The sequence below is a fragment of the Opisthocomus hoazin genome, chromosome 8 (assembly GCF_030867145.1).
Source record: "Opisthocomus hoazin isolate bOpiHoa1 chromosome 8, bOpiHoa1.hap1, whole genome shotgun sequence".
In the NCBI taxonomy this organism is placed as follows: Eukaryota; Metazoa; Chordata; class Aves; order Opisthocomiformes; family Opisthocomidae; genus Opisthocomus; species Opisthocomus hoazin.
In genome coordinates this window covers 43,056,057-43,068,076 of record NC_134421.1, presented here as the reverse complement: position 1 = coordinate 43,068,076, position 12,020 = coordinate 43,056,057, and the positions used below count along the sequence as shown (strand labels likewise).

The 12,020-nt window shown below is 35.9% G+C and overlaps 2 protein-coding genes across 17 annotated transcripts in view; one reads left to right on the top strand and one right to left on the bottom strand.

Moving 5' to 3' along the window:
- IMMP2L (inner mitochondrial membrane peptidase subunit 2) overlaps positions 1 to 12,020 on the top strand; it is a 507,930-nt gene that overhangs the window by 172,112 nt on the left and 323,798 nt on the right. The window lies entirely within an intron of this gene.
- The window catches only part of LRRN3 (leucine rich repeat neuronal 3), a 168,935-nt gene that overhangs the window by 88,083 nt on the left and 68,832 nt on the right, over positions 1 to 12,020 (bottom strand). For 11 of the 12 annotated variants that reach the window (XR_012764741.1, XR_012764742.1, XR_012764739.1 and 8 more), the window contains one exon: positions 8,024 to 8,091. The exons of the other annotated variant lie outside the window; for it this stretch is intronic. The gene's annotated coding sequence lies outside the window, so the exon portion shown is untranslated. The remainder of the gene's footprint in view (positions 1 to 8,023; positions 8,092 to 12,020) is intronic. 12 annotated transcript variants of the gene reach the window in all.

Genomic DNA, 12,020 nt, shown 5'->3' with positions numbered 1-12,020 from the left:
TATGGAAGAAGAGTCACGTGTTTCAGATTTCAGGAACTGTCTGAGCCATGGGTTGCTTTTTTATTGTTTTAATATCTCTGATCTAATTTAATATCCACCCTCCATTAATTCTGGTGACCCCTTTTGTACCTCTTCAGACTCTTGGTCTGTAAAACATCCTGTGGTGATGAGCTCCTCGTGGTAATAGCAGTTGTACCACTGAAGTTGATAGTAATTTAAAGTTGCTTTGAAAAGGCAGTTTGTGGCAGGTAAGTTTAAATTTAAAGTATGTTGAGAGACATTTTCCCTTGACTTTGCTGTGCTCTGGATCAGGCCATTTGGAACTTTGCTTATTTATTGGTTTAGTCAAATGTCTATGCAGCAGAGTAGAAAAGCAATAAGGAAAACTTGGAAAATAGCTACGCTCTTTTAAGTGTCTGTTAGTGCAATTTTACTTGTCCTTAATGTTGAGCTAATTTCCTGTCTGGCAGGCACTAGCAGTATTTCACTTTTTCATTAAAAATAGAGAGAGAGGGATAGAGAGAAAAAAAAGAAAGTGAGGGAAATGTAGTAGATGATGTAGATTACAACAGTAATTGACACAGTGGTTTAACGTGCCGCTGGGATAGTGTATAAAGCCTTCTGCCTTTGAAAACTGCAGTTCAGCTACTGCTGTTTGGGAACATGAACAGTGATGGAATTTACTTTTTTTGAAGTTACTTGATGGAGTCCAGATGAGAGGAAATGATATTTCAGTTATGTGAACCACTCACTGGAACTACCAAATATCAGTATGTGACTCCTTGCTGGTAATATTCTAGTCTAAAACTGGAAAGAAATTTTAGTCTTAGATGAAAATGGCTGTTGTCATGGTGCCCCCACCCCACCCACATTCTAGCAAGTCACACTTATAGATCATTTATCTCAAATAAATTACCATTCTCCAGTTTGTTCATCATCATATTTTGGTTCTGTGAAGAACTATTGATGAGATACATCTCTTATTTTCAGTTATATGTTTGCATAATGAGTATTTCTGAAGTCACGTTTTACTTAAGGATGAAAATGTCATGTACAGCCACAGTGATTTTTAACTTCTGTGAAAGAGAAGTGCGTTTCGTTGTGTAAATAAGTGTGTTAGCAGTCAAGCCCATTTAGCTGCTGGCTGCTGTCTTCCTTCACCCTATTCTCTTACTACTCTTTATCAAATGCTTCAGTTCACATCAGATGCTGATGGAGCTCTTGCAGCACACTAAGGCATCAGGAAGCTAACCTGGCCACCAAAAAAAGTGCCTTTGGTAAACTGGCATGCTGAAATTACTCAGTGATGGGCCTGATGGGCATCAAAGCCAGAAAAAGCGCAGGGAAGGGCCAGACTTAACCTCTGGTAAAGCTGGCTTTGAGGGATATCTTTGATATGTACTTGGTATGTTCTGCTTAGAACTGCAGCCCAAATTACGTCCTTGGGCTCATCCAGCTGAGAGTACTATTCAAAAAAGTAATTTTACCTGGCAATTGTTAGCACTGCACCAAAACCGACTGCATTGATACAGGATATCCTACCTGAATCAATTATTGGTAACCCAAGGGTTAATTTACATCATCAGAAGTAGAAATGCAGCTGAGAAAAGGTGACCTAAAGCAAGCTTTTATCACAAGTCATGTCTGTTTTGCGGAAGAGGTGGGTCTTGTTTAAAAAAACACATCCCATTTCTGGGTATCTGTTCAAATTATGTAGAAACTTACTAGTAACTGGAACAGAGGAATCACTTTGAACCTAGACGAGAGTGCAAGATAGCTACCAGGCATGTTATTGTTTCATGTTTCTGTCACTAAATATAGCAAGTAATATCCTAAGCTGTGCATTTTTGGCAGAAAGAACTAATATTCTTTTGCTTTGAAATAAGTCAAGTATTAGGGACTGACAGACCCCACACATGTCTTTGCCCAGGGGGTTGGCAGTTCAGAAATGGAATAGAGACGAGGGACTTCCAACCAAAAGCCTGAGGTCCTTGACAGGTTGGTGGGGCTGTCTTTGGCTGAAGTCCAGAGCCTGGTTGGGAAACTTGCTTGTGTAAGGTACTGGCTAGTGACAATTGTCTGGCAAATGTTAGCCGGAACTTCTGTGGCATCCATGTGGAAAATTTGAGTTTTCTCCCCATTTCATTTACATAAATGTTATAAGATAAAGCACAACTTGGATATAAACTATATAAAACTTGTATGAGTTTTCTTCATGCCAGATTACTGTCATTATAGAGTTTGGTCAGACACCCATTCTGTTCAAAGTACCCAAGTATCTTGAATCCAGCCAGTTTTAACTAATTAGCAATTCCTATATTTTCTTCCATCAGGAAAACCGTATGTTTAGGGACAGTTTTGTAGTCTTCAAAACCGTACATGTTCTCCAAGTGCTTCTGGACTCTGTGCTTGATTACTGAAGCATTTATGTATTGCAGTAACTTGACTATTGTCAACCCCTTTTGGACTAATGATTGCATATCAGTAAATGAGGATGGTATTTGCGTGATGCTTCCTATTTTACTTCCAGTTACTAAATTCAAGAAGTACAGGTTTGAAAAGGTGAGTTATAGGTGATTGCTTTTATGTATTAATGGTGCCTATGGAGGGTCTCATTAACACTCACAGCATGGAAAATTCCTGCAGCTACCCTGCAGAGCACTGGAAAACATGACTGCTGAGCAGGCTTTATTGTTTATGGTTCATTTTTCTAATTTGTTCTCTAAAAGGATTTTTTTGCAGCCTGCATATGACAAATAAGATAACATATGGGAAAAAAAGAAGTGGACAAAGGCAGCAGGAATATTTCTTCAATTAATTTATTTATCACAGCTCTTTTTTTAATTTGGGAGTGGGGTTTTAATTTTAATTGTATTCTTATGAGTATTTAATTTCCAAGCTGGCATTTGGTGCATTATCAGAGCAGCAATCAGTGATAAAACATTTTGTTGCAATATTTACACTTGGAAAACTGAATTATATATGTCCAATGAATATATCTATTTTATAGCAGTTATTTTTTTCAACTGTAGCATGAATTCTATATGCTCTTGTGAAGATATTCATCCAAATCTAATGCTGCTACTACTTTTTGTTGATATTTGAGGGTAATTTTAAAAATTCAAAGTATCTTAATTTAATTAAAATGATTCCTTTTTAGAACAAGAAGGAAAAATACTTTTACACTTAAAAAAAGGAGCTCCTTCCTTCTCCCATCAACAAGAAGCAGGAGATACCCTGCAATTCAGTGGTTCAATATGTATACAGTAAAGGGCAAGGAGACCATATTCTTCATTACATACCGTAATGCTTTGGATTGCTATCTACTAAATAGTGTCTGCCCCTTTCTGTCATAAAATTGCATTCCTTGATGTTTAGCTGGAAGAGCGAAATGGCCTGCTTGTGTTAGAAGTGATACCGCTGTTGCTCTATAAAATAGTGAACAGTGGCTCAGTAATATTTGGATACACATTACCCTGAAGGCATCAGTCTCTGTGATCGACAGCCAATGTACCTGTGCATGAAGTAGGAAGTTGTAGCTGGCAGCTGAGCCTGTAGCTCTCATGCCACTGCACCAGCCAAAATTTTTACATAGACTGCTGGAAAACCTCTGCAGCATAATGTACACTGATTTCAGGAACATTTTTATCTTTTAAAATAATTTACTACTGGAATGTATTTGGACTTTTTGGGTAAGTTTGTTTTTTCTTTTTTTTCGGGAGAAAGGAGGGAAGGAAAGGGGCAGACTGCTGTGTGCCTGAAGGTGATTATATTTATTCTTAATTTCTTCTCAAGAAAACTGGAATGTCTTGTCGTTGACTTCCCTTAGTTTAATTCTATGGTCTTAAACAAGAAGGAGGAGTTTGAGTCCCTGCACTTTTGGGGCCCATTCATTCTTTCTTTTGTTTATGTGTTGGTATTTTCTGATGATGTCTGCATGAATAATTCAGGAATACTTGTGTCTGTCTCAAATGTGGCCTGTTTTCCTGCTTGTGAAACATACTAATCGTTTCATTCATTATTTTCCCTACATGTATTTAATAAAACAACATCATCAAAGTGTTTGTGAAGGTTGAGTATTCAGTGTTCAATATTTGTGCTACACTACTAAGTCACAATTTTGCAGATATATTGCTACTGGAAAAAGTTACAGGTCCTTTATTGATTGAATGTATGAGTATTTCTGTAAATAACTGTGTATGTTCATTTACACATAATATTCTCACTTATGATTTTTGCTCTGATTTTTAAACATCATTTTATGTGGTTTAAAAAAAGGAATCTAATTCCTCAATTTTAATATACGTGAGAGTTTGGAAGCTAGAAGTTGCCATCTGTCGTTCATAGCGTGAAGATGTATGTGAGGAGCCTTTTGATTCCAAGTATTCCCTTTGCACAAACTCTTAATGTTCCATCTTGTATGTCCTGAATATTTTAATGGAGAGAGCATATCAGAGAAAGATCTGCGAGAACTTTTGAAATTTTGTAGCTTGTGACTGTGGGGCAATGAAGATAGGTCCCTGGACTAGACATCCTCTGGGAAGTTAGAACATCTGTCTGTACCCATTCAAGAAAAGTACAAACCCAAAGGTTTTCTGTGCCCCAAACACAAGAAGACTGAGGCAGGTTTCCTAAGTTCTCCACTCTTCTTCATTCTTACCTAATTTACAGCTAGCATCAGTCTGGGTGGATCATTATGCTTGTCATAGGGCCTTTTTTTGGCATACAGTGATTAAAAGATCAGTTTCCAAGGTCTCTAAAGCAGAAGAGACTGAGAGAGATGTGATGCTCACAAATGATCCCTGTCATTTATCAGGACTTTCCAGGAACATTTTAAATATTCAGTGCTTTAGGAAACAGCCATTTCAGTGCTTCTCATCTAGAGAAGACTTTTTTAAAATCAAAATTTTTATGGGTAGAGAAAAAATGGAAAGTAATTCTGGAGAAAAATCCTAATCCCCTCCAAACAGTATATGAAATATTTTATGGGTGTTTTTTGCTGGTTTTACCTTCTAGGCTATATTGAAATCCGTAAGGCAATGACTGTAGTTTCTCTCTTTATATCCCACAGTTTCTGATGTAAAACTAGCATGCTCGTAAAACCCAAGGAAATTTGCACTAAAATGAAGGTGGGGTGCTGCCACCTAGAATACATTTGTTTAATATATTTTTAATTGATTCTGCCATCATTTTCCCTTTATTGGTCTGAGGCAATTAAGCGCTCTGTTACTTTGATTCTTGTGGAATTATGACTTTTTTGTAATCTGGTCTACTGAATATATTTCTAATATCTATGACAAATGCTAAGAGTAGCATACATCAAAATGCTTTATTTCACTCAATTCAAAGAAATTTTTACTGGTGTGAATGTAATGGAGATTTTTAATGGGTTTGTAATTATACAGTGATACAAAGTATCACTGAATAGGCTATTAGCCAAGTGTAGATAATGTGTGTTTTAAAAATGCAACAGTTTTCTTGACTTCATTAGTTTAGGTGCACCACCTCTTAGTGCTACCCAGCAGTGTTGGAGAAATTGAATTTCGCCCCCTTGAGAGCGAAGATAAAATGCTTTATTTTGCCTCCATCTCATGAATAGTGAAATTTTGCTCAAGCAGGACCACTGCTGTTCTCTGTCCTCCCTCCCCCCTACCCACTGGCACTATGGCCTCGTTTAAGTGAACTCACTGCCCCAGCACCAAGCCAGCTGCGCTTGCCCATAGCCCAGCCTCTGCAAATGTCACATGTTTGTACCCCATGCCTTTGGAAGATGTCGGGACATTGATTGGAAGGGGACATAAGAGGTGCTTCACTCTGTCCCTGTGACCATCGGGCAGCACACTGCCTGCTCAGCATCTCTCTCTGTGGGCTGTGGAAGGATTAGAGGACAGCAGCTACAGAAGCACATGCCTCACAAACTGCCAGCTAGTTTCATTAGCATCAGCACCCTGCCCTCCTTAGGGAGGGTAATGCTTCAGATCTGCTCTCCTCCTGCCATATTTTGTTGCCTTTACTAGCCTGACAGTCTGAGTAACGGCCACCTTTGATGAAGGCTAAATATAACTCTGGTCAGACACATGTGAAAATACAGCAGTTTAAATATTCAGTTCAAGTATTAGGTGGATGTTTTAGAAATAAATTTCAGTAAGTGGAAAAAAACACACCATACAGCTAGATTGGTGGTATGCATTGTAAATAGGTATTGCATGTTTGTTGCTGCATGATTGTCTATCGTTTTGTACTAGTGATATAGGGAGCCCAAACTATAAATGATGAGCAAATTGCAGTATGATCTTCAACTAATACTGAGTCATCCAGATACTTAAGGTGGCATGAAATATTTATATGTGTTTGGATTTCTTCTGTAGTTGTTGTTTTCCTTCTGTTTGCTTAACCTTATCAAGTTTTTCTACTGACTCATATGTTCCTTTTTTCTGAATTTCTGTACTGAGCAGTTGCAGATGTATTTAAGTCCTAATGGATGGAAGAGACCATTACTTTGGAGATAAAGACAGGAAGATAATAATCTTTTTTCAGCTCTGCTTTCCTGAAATTGGTTCATCTTTACTATTATGGCTTTTTTTTTTTTTTTAAATCATTCTCTGAAATAATTTGCCTAGCTGTATATAAGGAAAACCAAAAATTATTTCATTACCTCATTACATTGGCAGTGTTCTTAGCTTTGCAAATACCCACTTTGTATTTCTTGAAACAGCTGTATTTGCAGGACAGACTTACTAATGTGCAGAGGGAGGGAGAAATTGTTCCATGCTATTTCTGCTCTAGCTTGCATCTGCTTTACATCACAAGGCAGGAAGAGACTTCATAGCCTTCCCCTCTCCCTCTAACACCACCTTGACCCTATCTAGATCTTTAAAGTGTTGTACTTTCTTCATCAATCTTTAGGGAGTGAATCTGGGTGATAGTTCAAATTGTAGCAGGTACAAAACAGCTGGAAATTCTACAGATGCTGATTTAATTAAAAAAAAAACCAAAATAATAATTTGATGATAAGAGAAGTCATCAATTGTCCTTTTTAAAAAGAATTTTAGGGAGTTTTAAAGCTTTGGATTATTGGACTGTGTTTTGTCTTTAGCAGCTCTCTAACATACAGAGATTAAACATCTGTACAGTGTGTTTATGTAGGTGATGATTATTTCATTTTCTATTTTTTAGAGTCCATGCAATCAGTAATACCAAGCCATAAATCAAAATCTGTTGTGCCTTTTTGCTGACTGCTGATTGAGAGAATACTGTAAACCCCAACCATTCAAAAATCACAAGAATGCTCCTGGAGAACCATGAAATTAGCTTCCTGAAGGACACAGGATGCCTTTTTTTTTTTTTTTTTTTTCCAAAAGATGTTGTGTTTTGGTTTTTTTGATGAGAAGGAATGGAATTTTCTTTTAATTAAAGCTGAGATTCTCATTTCATTTTTTAGTTTACGCTATTTGTCTTCTAAAAATTAAATTATACATAATAAAATGAGTATTAAATTATCAATGCTTTAAATAGAAAGAGATATTAACTCTGAGAGGACAATTATCTGTTTTTTATATTATCTAATCTGTAAAGCAGCTGTGTATCCTATATTTTCTTTCCCCAACTAACCAAAATCAGGACATATTGGAAGGCTGTACTGGATGAGCCTGTAGTATTTGTAGTGATATTGATATTGTGCTGATGCCTGTTATCCCAGTCTTGAAGAAAAACTCCATTTTGCCGAGCTCTAAACAAAAGCAATATCTTTCTAAGGAATGCTATACTCTTCAGTGTAAAGGAACAGATACATATGGTAGCCCAAGGGAACTGACACCTTTAAATGGTTATTTAATTTATTTAAATTGATTTATTTTTTTAAATTCTGTATTCTACAAATGTGGAACACATTGACAAATTGAGTGTTGTTGGCTGAATAAACCTTTCTGCAATAACTCCACTTTAACTACATTAATATTTTTCTTTGATTTTTTTTCTAGGAAGATCTTTGAAAACCAAAAAGTTCTTCATGCAGAGGACTTACCTGATTTAGTATGTTTTCTTCACAGTGTTTTGATATTTGGGTTCTTCTCCTTCTCATAAAGAATGGCACTTGGTAGAAAAAAATTCAGAGAGACAATGATCATCATTGAATAGTTAATGTTATCATTTTTCACTTGCTAGCAAGTAAATTCCTGCTATTGTTAAAGTAATATCTTTTAAGCTATCATCTTTCTCTAGATTAAATAATATTAGTGATATTCATATAGATGTCTTGTCATCTGACCCCCCGTTGGTCTAGGCAGGTTGGAAAAGAAGTTGTGAGTATAATTCCCAAGATCTGTTTGAAACACAATAAAGAAACTTTAGGTTCCTCATCTTTTGCTATCTGACTTTGCTAATTTTACTTGGTATTAATTGTAAAACTAAAAATCATGATCTATGGCAGGAAAACCTGTTGAGCTTTATCTTCCTATCTGCCGTGAAAGAGCTACTCAGTTAATCTGAAATTTATTATTAACATGCAGAGCAATTTCACAGCTGTTTCCTGCTCTTGGAAACCTGATAGTGTGCAGTTTCCAAAAGCTATCGTGGTTTATTATAAAAGTTGCTTCAAAGATTCTCTCATTGGAAGTTGAAATACATTTTAATATTAATACCATGATACCTGAGTCAGGACAGAAATCATGACAGGATTTGAAACAATTGGGAGAAAGTAGTTTATTCTAGGGTTCTTCACTTGTGTCTTTTGTTCTCGAGGCTACTTCAGACTAGAAGGCCTCATTTAAAAGAAAGAAAAGTCTTGAAGAAGGGAACAACTCTTTACTGATGCAGAGGTGGAATAGGCGGCTCTACCAAGTATGCTGCATCTCAAATACAATTTTTTTTTTTCCAGATGGTAGTTTCATTTTCTTTTCAAGTATTTGTCTTTAGTCAAGTAGAGTAATGAGAATTGTATTGGAGCACTGTATAGAAAAGAGTTAAAATAGTTTATATAATTTATGTTAGTCATTTATATGAACTGTATTAAAAACACCTCAAATCTGCTAATTCTCTCAGTCACAAGGAAGGAATATTGAATGAGAGTAGTAGAGAGGTATCATGAGCAAATTTAATTCAGGGAGTCTTTCAATTTCCTATTTTATTTCAATATTATGGTGTCCTGTAAAAGAATACAAGAAGTAGTAACCGAATAAAATATGCTTAATTTTCTACCCTTAACTGTTACTCTGATTGTGGTCGTTCCTACTAAAATGACTTAATACAGTAGCTGTAACATATTTTGTAAAACTACCTGCACTGGTCAAGAATCATTAGAAGGTTGTAAAATATAGGCTTAGACTGTTTTGCTTGAGTGCAAAATGTTATTTCTTACTGTATAAAATATCCTCTTTGATTACGCTTTTGTAGATAGCACATACTGCAATTTTTCTCTTTATTGGTGACCCCTGGAGTCTCCTTTCTGTCAGCAGGTGTATTGCAGTACTTGATACAGTACATAGCATCTCACAAAATAATCTTAAAATATTTTTGTTGTTCTTCAGTTTTAAGAAGAGTATTAAAACATCAGAAATAAAATAGTTCTAAAAGCCAAAGATATATTTTGTTTGTTAATTGTTTATTGATTTCTCATATTTATATTTATTTCAGATTGGAAAATGACAATAGAACACTAGAGTTTCTTTTTCCTGGCTATGAAGCTTTAATTTCATAGTCCTTTTTCCTTGTCATGCAAAGATTGGATTGAAAAACTAGGAGAATGTTTGCTTTGAAATTCTGATTCCCTTGGATTTTATTGAAAACAGAGAGACTGGGGATCCTTACTGGAAGAGTATCTGAAATAAATAACAAAAAATCCTAGTTTTAAGTTTGCCAGGACAATGATTTTCATGACTACATGGATGATTTTCTGGTACCCTAAGGCAGACAAATTTCCATCTGATGAGACTTATTCGTCTTTTCCTATACCTAGATTTAGATCAGAATCAATTTTGTAGTCTCTAAAGCAGAAATACTCAATATGTTTAATATTTTTTGACAAAAAATGAACTTTGTAATCTGAACTCATATCTGTCTTCATAGGAAGTTTCTGAATACACAGTTTCCTAGAAAACCAGTTGGGTTTCTGCTCAGAGTACCCACAGAAAAAAAATCTTAGTGAGTAAACGGATTAAGACAACCCTATCCAACTGATAGCTGTTTTCCCATTGTACATGCCCTTGTAGAAACAGTTTTTTGAAGTCCTGCTTGAAAATTTATTTCTGGTAAAGTCATAGTATGCATATGTCAAGCAGAATAAACTTTTTTACTGTGCTGCCGATAGCTACTACCAAAAGGTTAAACAGTTCATTTTTCATATGATGTAAGGTTTGTATGAGATAAGCTTTTAAATTACAAATGCAAATCTGTTTGGTGTGGATTGGCTGGATTCGGAGGGCTGTTTGGCCTCAACAGAGTGAGGCTGGAGAGTGTGAAAAATTGGACAGGTCGGGGAAGAGAGATCCAGTTTTGAATTGTTTTGGCAGAGTAAGTGAAATGTTTCTGACGTCTTTACTGATGGCTCAGTTAGGATGCATGTCTAACAGCGAATGTAGCCAAGGGGAAACTGATCTGTGTGTAGAGCTTGGGATACCTACCCAAAGAACTGTATATTCCTTTAATATTAATTTTTCAGGATGAAATGCCATCCAACTGAAGTTAGTGAAAATGTTGACCTAATAGAAAGATTTTTCTTCTTATGTATTGTATAGAATGTAAAGAGTATAGAATGTAAAGGTCTATAGAAGAATGTGATCTAACCTGAGCGTACCTTTGGTATTTTATTGTGTCTATCTACCTGCTTAATTTCCATCTGTGTCTCAGACTTTCTCAACCATACTAGAATTAAATGTACTGCTTGAATAGCATAAGTGCATAGAGAGGATCTTGAATAAAATTGTGCTATTCTCCTTCTCATCAATGGTGAGAAAAATTTCGTCTTTTGCAGAATTCATGCCTTAGTCATACGTAAATAACCCTGAATTTCGTGTAATGAAACACACACTCAGCCATGTAGTATGTTTCTACCTGGATAAATTATTACTTAGTGATCTGTTTCCCAGCATTAGGTTTGACTAGGTGGAACAAATGAGCAGGAAAAAGGTTGGTATCCAGAAGTGCAGGCATATATTTCAAATGGTTAATTAATTTAAATCATTCTCCAATATTTTTAGCAATGTGCTTATGGACTACTTCTTTAGTGTGTGCTTTCATTCTTTATCCAGAAGATAATTTTAAAGGAACTGTATAAATTCTTGGATTTAGTAATCGTTAATTACTACTCATTAAGTTTTCGGTCAGTCATGAGAGTTTCTTGAATTTTTTAACAGCTGCTAAATAACAGAAGGCAAAGAACTATGGGTGAAATGATTCTAGCAATTGCATTTAACAGAACTTATGAAATTAATTCCTTCTTGGAACATTTCTGATTTGCAGCCATTTCTACTAGTTCCTGGTGGCTGTCCCATTGTCAATGAACAAAAATAATATGGCATGATAAATGTCAAAGGCTCCTGTTTTATTCAACCAGCTATATAGGAGTTAAAATACAAATTAACTATTGAAGAAGTCTTAAGTCCAGATATGAGTAGTAAATCACGAAGAAAACCTTAGAGTATCTTCTTGCTGAAGCTCGAGAAAAAACCCCAAGCCCCTCAGACAGAACAAATCTGTGAAGGCTAGTGTGTGTGTACACTAAAAATGTCTGTGCTGTGCTAGCAGGTTAAAGGGGCTTTTAATGGTATAAAAGTTATACTTACATCTTTATGGACTGAAGTCTTTCAGTGATGCAGGACTGGAAATGCAATATCATGCTATGTTCAGATCTTGAGCACAGAAATCGAGGAAAGCCTGTCAGTATTTAATGGCTCTGCTACAGTTCTGCATCTGTCTGTTTGCTAGAAACATTAGGTGCTTTTGGATATTCTCAATTAAGTTAGAAGTTTCGTAGGCTTTTATCTGCACCTTCTCCTCACTGATAGTGCCACTCAGTCTAATTTCAT